General features: G+C 44.5%; 1 pseudogene; it reads left to right on the forward strand.

Annotated features, from left to right (window-relative positions):
• Positions 1 to 17,256: 17,256 nt before the first annotated feature.
• On the forward strand, positions 17,257 to 17,374 carry LOC124555688 (annotated as a pseudogene).
• The last annotated feature ends 2,147 nt before the right edge of the window (positions 17,375 to 19,521 follow it).

Genomic DNA, 19,521 nt, shown 5'->3' on the forward strand with positions numbered 1-19,521 from the left:
CAAAGCTTTACGCCTCGCCTGGAACCATCGACACCGACATTTGACTGTTGATGACTGAAAACATGTTGCCTGGTCGGACGAGTCTCGTTTTAGATTCTGTCGAGTGGATGGACGTGTACGGATATGGAATCTATGGATCCTGAATGTCATGCATTTATTTAATGTTAAAGGATTTATAATATTAAAAAATTACTTATTGGTTGTTGTAAATGAAAAGCAGTTGAGGTTGAGGGCACGACAAACGAGATAAATCAGGACTTGATCGAGACCCTGATGACGCTGATGGGCTGGATAGTGCTTCATACTCAATTTGCCTTTCTGGGAGAATACCTTCACCCGAGGTGAAAGAGACGTCAGTGAGAACAGTCCACGAGAAATGATTTCTCGAGTTTCTGCAGCGATTGATGGTGATCTTGATCGGCTTCCTGACCCACATTGTTCCAGAGGTATTTTAGGATGCTTCGATTTCACATGTCTTTTCAGGTTTGATGATGAGCCAGAAGCCATGACAGTTATCTGCTGAGATTAGCGGCATTTTTCTGTTTCTTCCATTTTGGTAAAATGGTACCGAACATCGCTCGTACTTCTTCTAGGCGAAGGAAATGTGGATACCACATTGTTGTTCAGCACTGAAAGTACACTGATAAAATTAAATCGTTTGCTATTAACATAGCCATTTAACATTGTAAAAGCTTAAAGTGAGAGCAAATATACCGTATATGCAGCACCTTCTATAATCAGAAGATACAAAGTAGGATGACGGAAGTTGTGATCTGCGAAACCTAGAGCCACAATCGTGAAGTTTTTATCATATACGTCAGTCTGAAACAGTGTCGTAGTGATTAAGAAACTCGTGAAGACAAGCCTGACAATATGATAGTATTTCACTGCTGAAAGATAAAAATTTTGAATAATGTGATATCCGAATTTGGGCTAAATAGCATGTGAACAAAAGATAAAAGGATAATGGTGCGGATAAAGGCTAAAAAAAAGAAGTACAAATGAACTCTAAAGTCAGTGCTTTAGGAGCTACGAACTTGTCTACTCATGTAGCCACTATTTCTACCAGCGTGTTTGTATTGGTACTGTAGAACATAGTTGGCCGTCACTTTCATCTCATTTCGACGAATTCCGCCGTATATTTCAGAATATCGACATCTATGTCCTTCTTCTAATTCACTTTGACAACTGGCTCAAGCCAAGCGCGCTCTCCAGTTCCCTAAATATAGACTCAATTGTCCTAAGACATCACAGAAGTAACCGATGACGAGGTGGAGTGGTGGCATACAAACACTTTGACTTATTACCGACCATGCTACTCAAATCCAATACTAATTAATACAAAAAGAAACAAAAATATATGTTCGTAAATATCAAATCCCTTTTTAAAAAATTGCCTAATGTGCATACTCTACAGACCTCTGAAAGTATGCGGGGTAGCCTGCTTCAAAACTGACGTTTCAAAATTCGATTCGACTTAGGATCATGCAAATAATGTTAGGAACACTAACATAAATATTCTGCCCCATCACTGTGAAATTAAAGTGTGTAGTTTCTTCTTCAAATGCAACAGTATTTCAGCTTGCACCTATCCATAATGCAGCTTTAGTCAGGTCCCCACCACTACACATCGGACTCACAAACGCCCTCCTACCCCTGAAAATAAAACTGATTACATGCAGAAAATAAATATAATCAATCAGAGTGAGAGAAACGATAACTAAGACATGCCAATACAATTATCTAAAACGTAAAGACCAGATGCTTTATGGAAAAGCTTCTGTGAATTAGCGTAGAGTACGCAAAATAGAAGCTGCAGCTGATTCCGTTGATCCAACCAAGGAGCTAAACCTACACTTGAATTTAGCAATAACCTTTGAAACGTAAACAAAACATAGACTTACTAGATATTTCGTAATGGTAAATGAAGGTAGTTGCGAAAAATTCTTTCTTGAGCTGTCAACATTGTCGAGAAATCCTCCAGTTCAGCATTTACTGTACAGGACCGCCTCGCAGTCCAAATAATCAAGCTTATTATTGATCCACTACTGCTCATAATAACTACTGCTCCCTAGACCCTGAAGCTGTTTCCCGGATAACGCAGTAGAAACACTCGTTCCCATCATAATACAAGCACAAGAGATCCGATTGCTAAGAAGAGTAGGTGGGTACATTCTTCCGAGGAGAGAGTGAATGTAGACATCAGAAAAGAACTGTGAGAGAAAAATTTAAATCAGCAGATTAAATTTTACAGAAACAACTGGAAGGATTATGTCAAAAGAATGGAAGATCATAAATTACCAAAATTGATGATAATTTTTACCCATTGTGCAGGAGATATTTAGGAAGCCCGTGGAAAATCAACAATTTCAGCCAAGAGAGGGTAACAGGCAAATGCCTACTATATGCAGAAAAAAGAAGAAGAGATATCATATTAAAAATATTATGATTTTTTAAATTAATGTGATTTTAATAAGTTTTGTAATTACATGTAAAACTGGTCTGATGTAAGAGGGCTCCTGAGGGCATTAATCTGTTCGGTTTAAATGAATTAATAAAAAATTAAACATAATACACAGGTTGTCCCAGGATGAATGGTCAATACTCAAGAATATGACAGGAAAGATCATTTGAAGCAAAAAGCTTCATGTGGACATATTCACTCTTCTGAACGGTTTCCGAGATAGAACATATTTAATGTACATTGTTAGCTATTTTCTTTATTATTCAGCACATTGTCATTGTCTACAATGTACCATAGTAGTGTAGACTAATTCGAGATGAATATTTTGATGTAGGAGAAAGTACCTGAAATTGACTTACCTATCTCAATGCATGCGCATTGTGCAAGAATTTCCATATTCTCTCGCTCTCTTCACGCAACCTAAAAGTCCTTGAGAAAAATGAATGGGACCCTTTTAAAGGAAATTTGATGTAGTTTAATTTTGTACTGTGACAAGTTTTCGCCAGAGGCCGCGAATTTCGTGTTATTCAAGGAAAACGTACAAAAGCAACTTTAAATATGTTTCATCTCAGAAACCATTTGGAATAGGGCATATTTCCATATTTAGTTTTTTGCTTCAAACACAAGAAGCTGGCGACTAGAAGAGATAAAATAAGGATACAAAGAATTAAGAGCAGAACTCGGATGGAGACGTGATCAGTCATGAAAGGGAGTAGCCAAGAGCACAAGGAACAGAGTGACGTCACAAGTCGCTATGTGGTCTGATCCGTGTGATTTCGTCCGCGAGAGCTAGTTGCCTTGGTGGGGAGCAGTGAGCTAGTTCGCAATCTGATCCTTAAGAATGCCTGGGAGCAGTGAGCCAGTGAGACAGCCTACAGTCCGATCGGTGATAGTGGTGCGGAGCGCTGAGATATTGGGAGAGGAGTGATGCCTGGATCGTTCCCCACACGCACCGACCACGAGGTGGCCGAAGATTGCAGCTTGTATGATCGCTGCCAATGCATTATGTGTGCGATGCTAAGTCAAAGGATAAGAAGTAACAACTCACTCAAAAACATTTAAACGTTTCTTGAGTTTCTGAAATCTGAGATATTCTTTCGAAATCAAGAATGGAAACATTATGGAAGTGTTTTCTGCGTTAAAATATAATTCTGAGGAGTTTGACTTTCCTTTGCCTCGGTAGCAGTGGGGTCAGTGCGGCGGAGTGAGAAGTAAATGCTCACAGGTTCAGTTCCCAACAAAATCGAAAATTTTCTTTTCCATTCACTTTCATATATATCATCATAATTGGCATTACTACTGAAATGGCTGAATTGATACTGTCCAAAAGTCAATAAATTGGAAAAAACAGAGCTTCCTTTATTTTCTGCTTTCATGGATGAGGGAACCTTCATGCAATAATAACGTTTGCAAATTCACATGTGCACATGGTCAATGGCACATTTTTGTAGCTTGAGAAACGTTTTTTTAACGATGTGACTTGGGGTGCCATTACAGCAGCCTAGTGCAGAATTTTCTTCCCGCTCATTACAACCACCAGAAACGCATTTTGAAATCAGATAAGCTACCATTCATTTTTTTCTGAATCATCCGTTATCCACTCTTTAGAAAGGTATGGCTCTTTGAATCAATTTAGGAGCAGAGTGACCATCTCTACTCACAAGGGCGGAGTGCACCCCGCCTGCCGACAGCGCTCAGCAGACCGGATGGTCACCCATCCAAGTGCTAGCCCAGCCCAGCAGCGCTTAACTTCGGTGATGTGATGCGAACGGTGTTCACTCTGCGGCAAGGCCATTGGCTGATAATAAAGCTAGGTTGGCGAAAACCCTCAGAGACTGAGCAACAACGCTCCGGCTTTTATTACGGGGTCTATTAATTTCAACATGGTTGTTCGACCGTTGCAGATCCGGCACATTTAGAACACTCTGTCGAGGCATCTCGTGGAGATATGGCCTATCAAATTTTTGCTATTCACTTATGGTCAATATTTTTCCAGCAATTTGACAATTAACATAATCACATAATTATACAGGGCGCGTCGCAAATCTCTACACAAATGATGAAATCGGTGACATGTTTCTTTTAATTCTATAGACGGTATCATAAGATTCTACTCTGTCCACTCACATTAATGTGACTATCTGTCAAAAGCCTGAATAACCACCTTTTGCAGCGAGGATTGTTGCGAGACGCGCAACAAGAGTGTCATTGAGTTTCTGGAAGGCACCGACAAGGATGTGAAGCCGTGTCGACTCCAGCCCCGTGGCCAGCTGCGCTAGGTTTCTCTGTTGAAGATCCTCGGCGCGAACAGCCCGATCGAGGTGGTTGCACAGATTCTCGATTGGGTTTAAATCCGGGGAGTTTGGTGGTCAAGGGAGTACGGCAAGACTCGTCCTGGTGCTCTTCGACACACGCACGTACATTGCAAACTACACTACTGGGCATTAAAATTGCTACACCACGAAGATGACGTGCTACAGACGCGAAATTTAAGCGACAGGAAGAAGATGCTGTGATATGTAAATGATTAGCTTTTCAGAGCATTCACACAAGGTTGGTGCCGGTGGCGACACCTACAACGTATTGACATGACGAAAGTTTCCCGACTTCTCATACACAAACAGCAGTTTACCGGCATTGCGTGCTGAAACGTTGTTGTGATGCCTCGTGTAAGGAGGAGGAATGCGTACCATCACGTTTCCGACTTTGATAAAGGTCGTATTGTAGCCTATCGCGATTGCGGTTTATCCTTTCGCGACATTTCTGCTCGCGTTGGTCGAGATCCAATGACTGTTAGCAGAATATGGAATCGGTGGGTTCAGGAGGGTAATACGGAACGCCGTGCTGGATCCCAACGGCCTCGTACCACTAGCAGTCGAGATGACAGGCATCTTATCCGCATGGCTGTAACGGATCGTGCAGCCACGTCTCGATTCCTGAGTCAACAGATGGGGTCGTTAGCAAGACAACAACCATCAGCACGAACAGTTCGACGACGTTTGCAGCAGCATGGACTATCAGCTCGGAGACCGTGGCTGCGGTTACCCCTGACGCTGCATCACAGACAGGAGCGCCTGCGATGGTGTACTCAACGACGAACCTGAGTGCACGAATGGCAAAACGTCATTTTTTCGGATGAATCCAGGTTCTGTTTATAGCATCATGATGGTCGCATCCCTGTTTGGCGACATCGCGGTGAACACACATTTGAAGCGTGTATTCGTCATCGCCATACTGGCCTATCACCCGGCGTGATGGTATGGGGTACCATTGGTTACACGTCTCGGTCACATCTTGTTCGCATTGACGGCACTCTCAACAGTCGACGCTACATCTCAGGTGTGTTACGACCCGTGGCTCTACCCTTCTTTCGATCCCTGCGAAACCCTACATTTGAGCAGGATAATGCACGACCGCATGTTGCATGTGCTGTACGGGCCTTTGTGGATACACAAAATGTTCGACTGCTGTCCTGGCCACCACATTCTCCAGACCTCTCACCAATTGAAAACGTCTGGTCAATGGTGGCTGAGTAACTGGCTCCTCACAATACGTCAGTCACTTCTCCTAATGAACTGTGGTATCGTGTTAAAGCTGCTTGGGGAGCTGTACCTGTACACGCCATCCAAGCTCTGTTTGACTCAATGCCCAGGCGTATCAATGCCGTTATTACGGCCAGAGGTGGCTGTTCTGGGTACTGATTTCTTAGGATCTATGCACCCAAATTGCCTGAAAATGTAATCACATGTCAGTTCTAGTATAATATATTTGTCCAGTGAAAACCCATTTATCATCTGCATTTCTTCTTGGTGTAGCAATTTTAACGGCCAGTAGTGTATGTGACATGTTACATTACTCTTCTGGCAAATGCCATCATGACCAGGAAAACAGACTGAATGTAGGGATGGACATGGTCCCCAGGGATAATGCATATTTCTGTTAAAACATTGTGCCTTCCAGAATGACGAGATGACCCAGGGAACTCCAAAAAAACATTCCCCAGACCACGGCGCATACAAGGAGTTTGCTTTCAGACGTTACACTCCGTACACGCCAGAGGCCATCTGTCTGATAGAGCATAAAACGCCATTCATTTGAAAAGGCCGCCTGTCGTCGCTCAGTGGACGTCTAGTGGCATGTACTGGTGTGGAAATTCCAGATTTCGTCGCCACTGAATAGCAACCAGCACGGGTGCATGAACGAGGCACATGCTGCGGAAACCCGTACGCAGCAACTTTCATTGAACAGTCGTTGAAAAGAAATTTTTCTTAGCACCTCGGCTCATTTGGGCGGTCAGTTGCTCAACAGTTGCAGTTGCACGTCTATTCGCCCGTACACATCTCTGACCTGACCTAACGTAACCTAATGTAACCCATTCGCTCCGCCGGCCGCTGTGGCCGAGCGGCTTCAGTCTGGAACCTCACTGCTGCTATGGTCGCAGGCTCGAATCCTGCCTCGGGGATGGATGTGTATGATGTCCTTAGGTTAGTTACGTTTAAGTAGTTCTAAGTTCTAGGGTGCTGATGACCTCAGATGTTAACTCCCATAATGCTCAGAGCCTTTTGAACCATTCGCTCCTGATATCTATGATCCGTTGTGCACCACAGATGCCTCGACACCATTTTGCCACGCACGGTATACTTTAACCACGGTATCACGCGAACGGTTGACAAACTTAGCCGTTTCAGAAACGCTACCACCCTGGGCCCGAATGCCAATGATCATACCCTTTGGACGTCAGATAAATCGCTCTTTTCCCACATTACGATATCGACTGCACCTTTTTTCCGCGTCCCCCTCGACACATTTTGTACAACATCCACTACGAGTGCTGCCACCTGCCGTCTGTGAGTGGTTACTGCACGTCGAAGTCGAACATAGGAAGTGGTCGCATTAATGTGACTGGATCGTGTATTATTACAGGATGTGTTCTGTATGTTTCCTTTCCATATCGACACAAAATGACAGTCGTTCTAATCACTTCTGGCGAACAGACGTTAATGTTTCTCTTCTTATTTGTTGGGAAGCTACTGTGTTTCTTCTTGTAAGATGGTAAACATCACGGATTTTCTGTGGGTACACAATGGATTTTAATTGGGCTGACAGATAAAAGTACATGTATACGGAGGACATGCCGCCGCCGTAACCCCCCGTCTACCTTCTCCACTTTGCCGATGACACCGCCTTCCTTGCCCTCGCCCCCACTCTGCAGCGTTCCCAACACCTTCTCCAATCCCATCTTGACCGGTTCACCGCTTGGTGCAACCAGTGGTTGCTCAAGGTCAGTCGCTCCAAAACCCAGGCGATCATTGTAGGCAAAACCACCTCTTCCTTCCGCCTCCTTGATTTCTATCTCACAATCTATGGCCGTCCTATCGCTCTCACCTCCACCCTTAAGTACCTTGGCGTCACCCTCGACCGTCGCCTCCCCTCCATCTACCCCTCCTACCAGCTTTGATCCTCCCCCCCCATCTCCGGACAATCCAAGCCAAGGCACGCTCCCGACTCCTTCTTCTCAAGCTCCTTTCCGGCTGTACGTGGGGTCTGGACCCCTCCACCATCCTCCACACCTACAAATCCCTCATCCGCCCTATCCTCTGTTATGCCCATCCTGCCTGGATCTCCGCCCCCCTACCTTTTACAAATCCCTTCAGATCCTTGAACGCCATGCTCTCTGCCTCGCCTATCGCATCCGTCTCCCCTCCTCCATGCGGATCCTGTACGACCTCATTCCGTTCCCCCACCTCCTCCTTTTCCTTGAATGGATACAGATCCTGTACACCTCCCAAAAACTAGATCCTCCTCACCCGCTTGTCTCCACCATCCTCTCCCACCCCCGCCTGCTGCTGCACCTGTATTCCCACGTCCCACCCGGGCTCCATCTCTCCACCCTCCTTACCCTCTCCCAAGGTGGCTTCCGCCAGCTCCCTCTCCCTGATGATGCCCTCCTCCCCTCCATCTACCCCTCCTACCAACTTTGATCCTCCCTCCCTCTTCCCGTGTTTGCTCCTTTGGGCACCCCCCTTCTCTCCCTCTTCCCTCCCTCCTCCATTTCTCCCCACTCCTCCCCCGGGATTCTCCTCCCCTGTCCCTCTACTCCTACCTCCCCATCTCCTCAGCCATTGGCATCTTTGTTCTCCCCTCTCCCCCCCTCAGCCTTCTTCCCCTCTGGGCAGGTCCCCGGACTCGCACAAGCTATGTGGACATTCGCGCACCGAAGATCATTGCCATCAGTGTCTCGTGTGTGCCGTCGTGTTTAGTGTTCAGTGTTCACTGTCGCACTCCATTGTTCACCTGTGCCATCGCCATCTTCAGTGTTTGTGCATCATGTCAACAGTTTGTAGTGTGGATTATCGTCGATTGTGAACGGCTCCGTGTTTGTCTTTATGTGTCTACTGTTTTATTACCCACCGTTATGTCACTTCTGTGTATTCTTTCTGTTGTTTATTTATCTATTCTATGGCTGAACAGCGGCGTAACATGCTGCTGACGGCCTGCCTGTTTGTACGGGTTTGAAAAACACAATAAAGAAAAAAAAAGTACATCTGCCTCCCCTCCCCCACAGAGAGATCTTTTATGTCTTGATCCCTTTCCCACACCTCCTCCTTTTCCTCAAATGGATACAGATCCTTTACACCTCCTGCAAGCTCGATCTTCCCCACCCACTTGTCTCTCCCATCCTCTCCCACACCACCCCGCTACCTCGCCTATGCTCTTGCATCCCACCTGCTCTCCATATTCACACTCTCCACACCCTTGCCCAAGATGGCTTCCGCCATCTCCCCCTTCTTGAAGACGTCCTCGTTTCATCCATTTAACCCTCCTATCAGTTCTGATCCTCCCCTTCCTTTCTTACCTTCCCCCTTTTCCTCTAGGGCTCCTCTCACCTTCCTTTCTCCCTCCCCCCTCCTCTCTCCCAGTTCTCCGACTTCCTCCTCCCCCGCCGGCCGGTGTGGCCGAGCGGTTCTAGGTGGTACAGTCTGGAACCGCGCGACCGCTACGGTCGCAGGTTCGAATCCTGCCTAGGGCATGGGTGTGTGTGATGTCCTTAGGTTCGTTGGGTTTAAGTAGTTCTAAGTTCTAGGGGACTGATAACCTCAGAAGTTAAGTCCCATAGTGCTCAGAGCCATTTGAACCAACCTCCTCCCCTCCCCAGGCTTCCACACCTGACCCTGCCCTCCCCCTTCCCCTCACACTTTCTTTCTCCCATTGGCTTCTTCTCCCCCTCCTCCCCCCCTGCCCGTCTCCTGCACCCAGTGGCAGGCGCCCTCCATATCCTCAGTTTGTTCAGTGCGCCAAAGATCATCACCAATGTCAGTCAGTGAGTCAGTGTTCTTCTTCAGTGTGATCCTTTGTTCGTGTGTGAAACTCTTTGTCTACGTTTGTGTTCACTGCTGAAATTATTTGTATAACCAGTGCCTTCCACGAACACCTTCACATCCTCTCTTATCTGTCTCCTGTTTTTACCATTCATGTATGTCTGTTTTTCTGTCTCCATGTTTACCATTTGTCTTTCTGTGGCTGAAGAGTGGTGTAGATAGGCCGCTGCCAGCCTACCTTTTGTAAGGTATTAAAATAACAGTAAAGAAAAAAAAAGTACACTAGAGAGAGGTTTTGTGACTGGGGTGGTCACTTCACCAGACGACATCGAACGATCCAATGTCCAGGAAACTGTTCGTCCAACCGTTGCATCGTTCTATACTTTCCATGTTTTAGGCCGCACATTGCCGTTCTCGTTGTTTTGGCTGATACCCATTTGCACAAACATACTTTGGGTCCTCTTTATCGGACTCCTGGCCGTAGCTACTAACACCCTTATTGACGTATTGCCCTCTTTGGTCTTCCAGATCTGTTTGCATCCGAAACGGAACCTGTCCTTTTGTATTTCCTGATTGAGTTTTGCGACATATTCGTAGGCAAGTTTTCGCTAGACCACGTCTGACCAACATAAAGGAGGAACGCCATGAAGTGCACCAAGCACATCGTAAACTCTACGCACCTGCGCCTACTATCCGAGAGCAAGTAATGGCCTCCTTGCAACATTCTGTGTCATCCTACATCGCTGATTGGAGACGAGCAGCAGCCTGACTAGGGTATTACCATCCAGTGCGTAGACTGCCACTAAAACCACAACAAAAACGGCTGCTTCTGGAGTGGTGGCATGACTGCTGATGAATGGCTCCACAGTGTGTTCAAAGATGAATAGCAGTTCTGCTCTACACAAGGGCACCATCGTCAGCGACTATAGCGGCTACGTTGCGAGTGGTACTGCTCTTCCAATATTCTGGAGAGGTACAGCGGTGTTACAGCTGGCGTCAAGGGATGGGGAACCATCGGGTCTGACCTCAGGTCCCGACTGGTAGTGACTGAGGGAACTCTGCCTGCACAGCGATACGTCGCGGGCATCTTGCGTCCTCACGTGTCCCTCATGCGACACTATCACACTGCCATTTTTCAACATGACGATGCTCATCCGCACGTGGCACGTGTCTCTCTGAAGTGCCTACGTGATGATAAGGTAAAACTGTGGCCAGCAAGAACCCCAGATCTGTCCTGACAGAAGATGTATGCGACCAGCTTGGACGTGAGCTCCGTCCCAGTGTCAGTATCCAGAACATGAGGATTCAGTTGTGGACCAGCTTACGCCAGGAGAGGATACAACGGCCTTACGACATCCTTCTCAAGTTTATCGTTGCATACACGCAGGCCAAAGAGGTAGCAACGTCGTAATAAGTGGGCTCAAATTGCGAAGTTCTTTGTAGATTTGACTCGATTTTGTAATCACTGTGAAGTTTCATTTTGTTTCCTCCCCCTCTTTTAGGTGCATACCTTTTTTTTGTTATCCAGTATATTTTTAAAGTTTGTAGTTCAAGTGAAAGTGTCCTATTTGCAGATTATAGGTTGGCAAGCTTGAGTGCACGGTGGATACGCTGAGACAATATTTCTGACAGTGTTGCCAGCATTTGAAATTTTCAGTTACTTGCAGCAGAATCGCAAAATTTTTGGTGCTTCCCATTTCTACTTCAGGCGTAACCTCGGGTCGATGAGAAGACATTTATCACGCGTGTTCGGTAAACGCACGGCTCCCGCAATTTATATCGCGGCTGTGTCGATGAAGCCAAGTGGACCAAAAGAAAGTCACAGACGGCGCACAAACGAAACGAATGTGGAAAGGCGGCCGCGCTCCCGTGTCTTCAGAGGCGGCGCTGCGGTTTGTGTTTCGCTGGCGCTGACAGCCTGCTTACGACAGAGTGCCCTCCTGGAGAGGACACCGCATCCTTCTCAGATGTGCCACACAAACGGCTCGAGGGCCAGAAAAGTGGAGTGCGTACTCGCGGCAAGTGAAGGAGCTAGTCTCTCGCTCACGTGGTTCACCAGGCCGCGAGCACTTAACTCTTACATGGTGCGGGCAGAGTCCGAAGAGCTGCTGGCGTTATCTGAAGCCTTACCAAAGCGGAGAACGCTCTTACATGCGGTATGGCCGTGTTGTATGCCCTAAATAAATGCAAATATTTCTTTAAGACATAAACGAGTAATCTCGACATGTTACTGTCGCATTAATTATCAAATGAACTACAAGGGGTTTATAAAAAAGGTCCCACATTCTTACAGGGGACCGTACTGGTCAAAACTACAAAAAAATTGCTATTAACCTATGTCCGTAACGTTTGTTAGTCGCTTACGTGTTCCACTGACCATTTGAACGATTCTTTTATGGAAATGATGTACAACGACTCAGTTTACAGGATATATATTTCTGAATAGTGTTAACACTAATGAACCTATTACTTTGAGTCCTACTATTGCAACTACATTTAAATTTATTAATTTATTTGTTTTTTACTGGCTACCTCTTTTTAAGTAAAAATTCGTCAATGGAATAGGAGGAGATGTGCAGGATTTTACATTCGATTTAAAACTTGCTTCGCTGCCTGTCAGACATTTTATGTTATTGGGAAAACGATCAAAAGTTTTTGTTGCTGCATGTTCCTTTCTGAATCAGTGATAGCTTTAACAGTGGGCAATAAAGGTCACCTTTCCCTTCTAGCGTTGTAGGTATGGACATCTCTGTTCTCCTCAAAGTGTGATGGATTATTTATGACGAATGTGATTAGCTAATGTATGTATTGTGACTGAGCAGTTAAAAAGTCTGGCTTCCTGAAGAGGTACCTACATTACGTTCGTGGCTGAACGTCACATATTGTTCTTACCGCTCGCTTTTATGCAATCAGTATTTCCTTTCTACAAGTACTTGTTAAGATATGGGCCACTCTGTTGCAACTTTTTTGGTTTTAGTACCTGAATGAAACTTTTGTATGCTTTTTCTTTCGTAAGTTCTGGCTGATATTTAGAAATCTGTTTCGCATCTTGTAACTCACGCAGCTACAAAATAACGTCATAAGCTGAAAATAAGAACGTTTATGTAGCAGTTGTGTGCAGTGGCACATCCAAGCAGCTCAATCTATTACAAAAAGGTGAAATCGAGACCACAGAGAAAGACGATCTTAGGATTATGGAAGATTATGCAGTGGGTATATGAAATCAGCATCAACATATTGAAATTAATCCATACTTAGACAAACATAACAGGCGTTCCAGTGACAATGTAACCTTACGCATGGCTCAGTACTTGACAACATTTCACAGAAAATGCAAGGCTCGCGAGCTCTTAAAATGATCATCATTATAAAAAGGCGTTGACAGTCACATCGAGAATGAGTATAATAAAATATACAGGGCAATTAACGGAAGCAAGAACAACCCTGTGTGTAAGAACGTGTGTCGAAAACCGACTGGTCATTAAGTGCGCTAAGATTCGCAAAACCATCTAAGCTAAATTCTGACTTTCTTTGGGCCATCAGTAGTCTGACTGGTTTGGTGCGTCCTGCCACGAATTTCTGCCTTGTGTTAACCCCTTCACTTCCGTGTAGCACTAGCACCCACCGTCCTAAATTATCTATTGGATATACTCCAGCGCTGTCTTCCCTTATAGATTCTACCCTCTACGGCTCCCTCCACTAGCATGTAAGTTATTCAAAATGTTCAAATGTGTGTGAGTTCCTTAGGGACCAAACTGCTGAGGTCATCGTTCCCTAGACTTACACACTACTTAAACTAACTTATGCTAAGAACAACGCACACACCCATGCCCGAGGGAAGACTCGAACTTCCGGCAGGAGGGATCGTGCATTCAGTGACATGGTGCCTCTAACCGCGCGGCTGGAAGTTATTCCCTGATGTTTTAACACACAGTCTATCATTATGCACTTTCTCCTTGTTTGTGTTTTTTGCATGTTTCTTTCCTCGCATGTTCCTCGGAGATTCTCTTCATTTCTTATCACTTCAAACATACTTCAACGTCCTTCTATAGCTCCACATCTCAAACGTTTCGATTCTCTTCTTCTCCTGTTTTTATGTCCATGGTTCACTTCCATACAACGCTGTGCTCCAGAAGCATGTTATCAGAAATTTGATCCTCAAATTAGGGTCGATGTTTCATACTGGTAGTTTCTTTTGGTCAGGAATGCCTTCCATGTCTATGCTAGTCAGCTTTTTATGTCCTCCTGCTTCCTCTGTTATTTTGCTGCGAAGGAAGCAGAATTCCTTCACTCCTCTATATAATATTGTGTTCGAAGATTATGAAACACCTCGAAGTAAATTATCTATTTACACATAGCACAGATTCAGAAAATATCATACTTGTGAAAAACAACTGGCTCTTTATTCACATGAATTAATGTGTACTATCGACAAGGGATCTAAAATTGATTTCCTACTTCAAGATTTCCGGAAGGCTTTTGACACCGTTCCTCACAAGAGAGTTTTAATTAAGTTGGCAGGAAGTCATCGAGTAAAAGGAAAATGATATCTGGCGTTCCCCTTGTAGGTGTTATAAGCCCTCTGCTGTTTCGATCCTATGCCAACGATTTGGGAGACAATTTGAACAGCATTCCTCAGATTGTTTGGAAATGATACTGTCGTTTACTGTCTAATAGCCATTAAAAGATCAGTTTAAAAAATTATTTAGACAAGATATCTGTATGGAGCAAACGGGGGCACTTGACTCTAAATAATGAAAAATGTGATGTTCTCCACACGAGTACTAGAAAGAATCCATTAAAACTCTGTTACAGTGTAAATAATACAAATTCAAAGAATGTCTGTTCAGCTAAATGTCTGGGGATTACAATTGTAAACAAATTAAATTGGGCCCACCACATAGAAAGGCGAACCAAAGACTGTGTTTTACTGGCAGAAGATTTAGAAGGTGCAACAAATCTACTAACACATACAACGCTTGTCCGTCCTCTGCTAGCCTATTGGTCCGAGGTATGGGATCCTTACAGACAGAGGACATCAACAAATTTCAAAGAAAGGCAGCTCGTTTTGTACCATCGCGAAATAGGGGAGAGAGTGCCACGGATGTCAAATGCAATCCGAGGTGGCAACCATAAAAACAGAGACGCCTTTCGCTGCGGCGAGATCTTTTAACAAAATTTCAATATCATCTTTCTACGTCGAGTGCGAAAATAATTTGTTGACTCCCACACAGAACGGGAGAAATAAAATAATTCAGAGCTCGCACAGATAGATTTATGCCTTTATTTTTCCGACGAGCTATTCGAGAGTGGAACTTTCGAGAAGTAGTCTGAAAGTGGTTTTGTGAACCACTTGGGTGTGAATTGCAGAGTAGTGATGTAGATATGGGTATACTACGTGACACCCCCCCCCCCCCCCCTAATTTTGATGGTAGGTATCTCACTAATGTCACTTCCATCACGCCTCACTGCTTCTGTCCTTCTTCGACTTACTCTCAATCCATATTCTGAGCTCAGAAGGCTGTTCATCCCATTCAGTATTTTCTGTAATTCTTCCACGTTTTCACTGAGGATAGCCATGCCAGTGGAAGAACTTATCCTTAGCATCTTCTCACCCTGAATTTGAATCCCAGTACTGAAGATTTTTTTAAAAAATTCTTTTTCCCTCATCGCACCTTCGATGTAGAGATTGAGTAGTAGGGAAGAAAGGCTGCATCCGTGTCTTACACCATGTTTAATGCTAGCACTTAATTCTTGATCTTCCATTCTTATTAATCCTTCAAGGTTGTTCTTATACATATTATAATACGTCCTTATATATTACACTATAATATATTCAGAATGTGGCTTCAGTTTCTAACAGATAATGCAATTAATGGGAATGATAAAAATCCTTTGGCGAAACGTGTATAAGAAAGTTTGGAGATGTGTTACCTACACTGGTGGAGCTCATCAGGTGGAGGTCCTCCCTGTCCCGTAGTTACTCTAAAACTGCCTGTTCACACAAAGATGACACCTGTGTTCTCCTTCTGCCCATCGTAACAAAACGAGCAACTAAAATGAGTACGGTGCCGCTGGCGTCCGGCTCAAATCGGCAGATTACGTATGACGCGACCGTTGACATTAGGCTACGGTACAGGTCAGTCTGTAATCAGAACCTTCTTTTGGAATTAGTATTCGTTGGCTTCATCAATTCGCAACGAAATTATCTCCTTTCAACCTAACTTACAGCTCGGTCTAAGCTTCGGATCAGTCCATCACCCCAATCAAATCGAACGATTTCAGCACAGTGCCAGTTGTACCGCACTCATTTTAGCGCATCATGATAACAAAGACGCACGTGTTCCTGGTGCGCAAAGAGTTTCCTGCTTCAGGAATATCGATATTGAGACGGTATCTTTGCCTCAGCTGGTACTTAGTCCGCTGAAGGCTGACGAAGTACTAGAAGCGTCATGAAAGTATGGTGAATATTTATTGCCGCCGGTCGTTGTGGCCGAGCGGTTCTAGGCGCTTCAGTCTGGAACCGCGCGACCGCTACGGTCACAGGTTCGAATCCTGTCTCGGGCTTGGATGTGTGAGATGTCCTTGGGTTAGTTAGGTTTAAGTAGTTCTGAATTCTAGGGGACTGATGACCTCAGATGTTAAGTCCCATAGTGCTCAGAGCCATTTATTGCCGTACATACAGGCAACACAGCCAACTTTCACTGTTCTATCACAACCATCTGTCTCTTGACGCTTCAAGAGCTACTCAGCGAGGTTATCACTCATACTAACATGTGCTTCAGGATTCCTCAAAGAATCACAACCGAATGGAGTGGCCGCGCGGTTTGAGACGTCATGTTACGGATTGCGCCGCTCTTCCCGCCGAAGGTCCAAGTCCTTCCACGGGCACTGGTGTGTGTGTTGTTTTTCGCATAAGTTAGTTTAGGTGGTGTGTAAGTCTAGGGACCGATGATCTCAGCAGTTTGGTCCCTAAGGAATTCACATACATTTGAACATTTTAGAAAGAATCACGAGCTCATATGAACACGCCTAGCAGCTCGGATTTTGTCCAGTAGGACGCACGCTCCTATAACGTCAGAATGTGAAATACACCCATACCTCTGAATGCTCCATAAAGCACGAATCTAAGGGTTTATGGTCAGGTTACCTGGTAGTCCATGATACTGCTCCTCCTCGACCAATCCATAGCTTATCAAATGTTTCTTTTACATACTGTTGTACGAAACGTAGAAAATGGGTTGGTGCCTCTTGTTTGTGTGAGATACGTTCAAAAAGTAGCTTTAATTTTATAATTTCGTCTGTTGTCTTATTTCGACTCGCGTCATTTTATAGTAGTTGTGCTGCAAAATATGTCTAAATAGCATCTGTACAATGTTAGCCACATTTGATATGTAGTATGTTTAGCTGTCAAAAGGGTTACAAATGTTTCACTAGTGGCGGCGAAATTTTTATGTTGTATAAAAGAGACAGGCCAGCGGCCTTACCGCAGTGGTAACACCGTTTCCTGTCAGATGAGCGAAGTTAAGCGCTGTCGGTCTGGGCTAGCACTTGGATGGGTGACCATCCGGTCTGCCTAGCGCTGCTGGCAAGCGGGGTGCACTCAGCCATTGTGAGGCAAACTGAGGAGCTGCTTGATTGAGAAGTAGCGGCTCCACTCTCGTAAACTGACGTACGGCCGGGAGAGCGGTGTGCTGACCAGATGCCCCTCCATATCCGCATCCAGTGACGCCTGTGGGCTGAGGATGACAGGACGGCCGTTCGGTAGCGTTGGACCTTCATGGCCTGTTCGGGAGGAGTTTAGTTTCTTTTTATGAAAGAGACAACTCACCGAAAAGCAGTCGACAGGCACATACAAAAGAAAGAAAACTCGCTGGCTTTCGGATTTATCCTGTGACGAGCCAGAAAAAATAGTAAACACACACACACACACACACACACACACACACACACACACACACACACACGAATACACACGCCGATGCCCCTACACGGTGCCACCTAGTCTTACAGAACCAATTATCTTTTGCGACAGGTTCTGCAAGAACTTTCGCATAACACTTACGTTGTATAAAACTGGATAAGAGAATCTGTATTAAATTTTGCTGTGAGAACGGAATAAAACGCAGTAAAAGGTTTAGAAGTGTTAAGCAACGTTTTTTGTGAGTCTGATACGTGTAAAAGAGCTTGGCCGTCAAGGCGTTGAAGAAGACGTGTGCCCTCGACTCCCACTACGTCACCAATCGACGACACCGCGGATAAAAAGTGATAAATGATTGTAAACGGTTGTCGAATCACAGTCAGAGAAGTCACCGACTTCTACCTCATGCCTTGACATTTTTATTGGATATTTGGGTTTGCAATGTGTGATGGCAAAATGTGTGCCACTTTTTTATTTCGAACAAAATCAGCGACCAATGCAGGTTGCTTATTAGACACTAGATGAAGTCGGCAACGAAGTCAGATTACTGAAAAGTGTCGTAACAGGTGACGAAACATGGGTTTACATATATGATATGAAACTAAAGCCTAATCGTTCTGGTGAGAACATTCTGGATCGAGAAGACGGAAGATATCTCAACGAGTACGGTAAGGGTTAAGCTTACCGTGTCCTTCGATTTCAACAGTATATTGCAACACCAGCGTTTGTCAGAAGGTCGAAGGATCAACAAGCAGTACTATTTACAAGTTCAGCGCCGTTTGCGTGAATCAAAAATCAAGAACGCGCGAATCTGTGGCAAAACAGTTCATGTCTTTTCCACCACTATAATGCATTGTCTTACATTTCTTTGCTTTGTTCGTGTATTTTTGACCGATAGTAATACTGTAGTAAGTCTCCAAGCTCCGTATTTGCCACACGAGATCCCAAGTGACTTTTTTACGTTCCTAAAAATAAAGAAAACTGTAAAGAGCGGTCGTTTTAGAAGCATAGGTGAGATTAAAACTCATTGGTGAGATAGCTTAAAGCTATTCCATAGATACTGCTGAAAAAGATGTTGTTGTTGTTGTGGTCTTCAGTCCTGAGACTGGTTTGATGCAGCTCTCCATGCTACTCTATCCTGTGCAAGCTTCTTCATCTCTCTGTACCTACTGCAACCTACATCCTTCTGAATCTGTTTAGTGTATTCATCTATTGGTCTCCCTCTACGATTTTTACCCTCCACGCTGCCCTCCAGTACTTAACTGGTGATCCCTTGATGCCTCAGAATATTCCTTACCAACCGATCCCTTCTTCTGGTCAAGTTGTGCCACAAATTTAGCCTTCTCCCCAGTTCTATTCAATACCTCTTCATTAGTTATGTGATCTACCCACCTAATCTTCAACATTCTTCTGTAGCACCACATTTCTAAAGCTTCTATTCTCTTCTTGTCTAAACTATTTATCGTCCACGTTTCACTTCCATGAATGGCTACACTGCATACAAATACTTTCACAAACGACTTCCTGACACTTAAATCTATATTCGATGTTAACAAATTTATCTTCTTCAGAACCGCTTTCCTTGCCATTTCCAGTCTACATTTTATATCCTCTCTACTTCGACCATCATCAGTTATTTTGTTCCCCAAATAGCAAATATAATAATTCCAACCCCAAAGAAAGCAGAGGTTGATAGATATGAAAATTACCGAACTGTCAGTTTAATAAGCCACGGCTGCAAAACACTAATGCTAACACTAAAAAAGATAGACGTGACAAAAGTCATGGGATACCTCCTAATCTTGTGTCGGACTAAA

The sequence above is a fragment of the Schistocerca americana genome, chromosome 1 (genome assembly GCF_021461395.2).
Source record: "Schistocerca americana isolate TAMUIC-IGC-003095 chromosome 1, iqSchAmer2.1, whole genome shotgun sequence".
Lineage (NCBI taxonomy): Eukaryota > Metazoa > Arthropoda > Insecta > Orthoptera > Acrididae > Schistocerca > Schistocerca americana.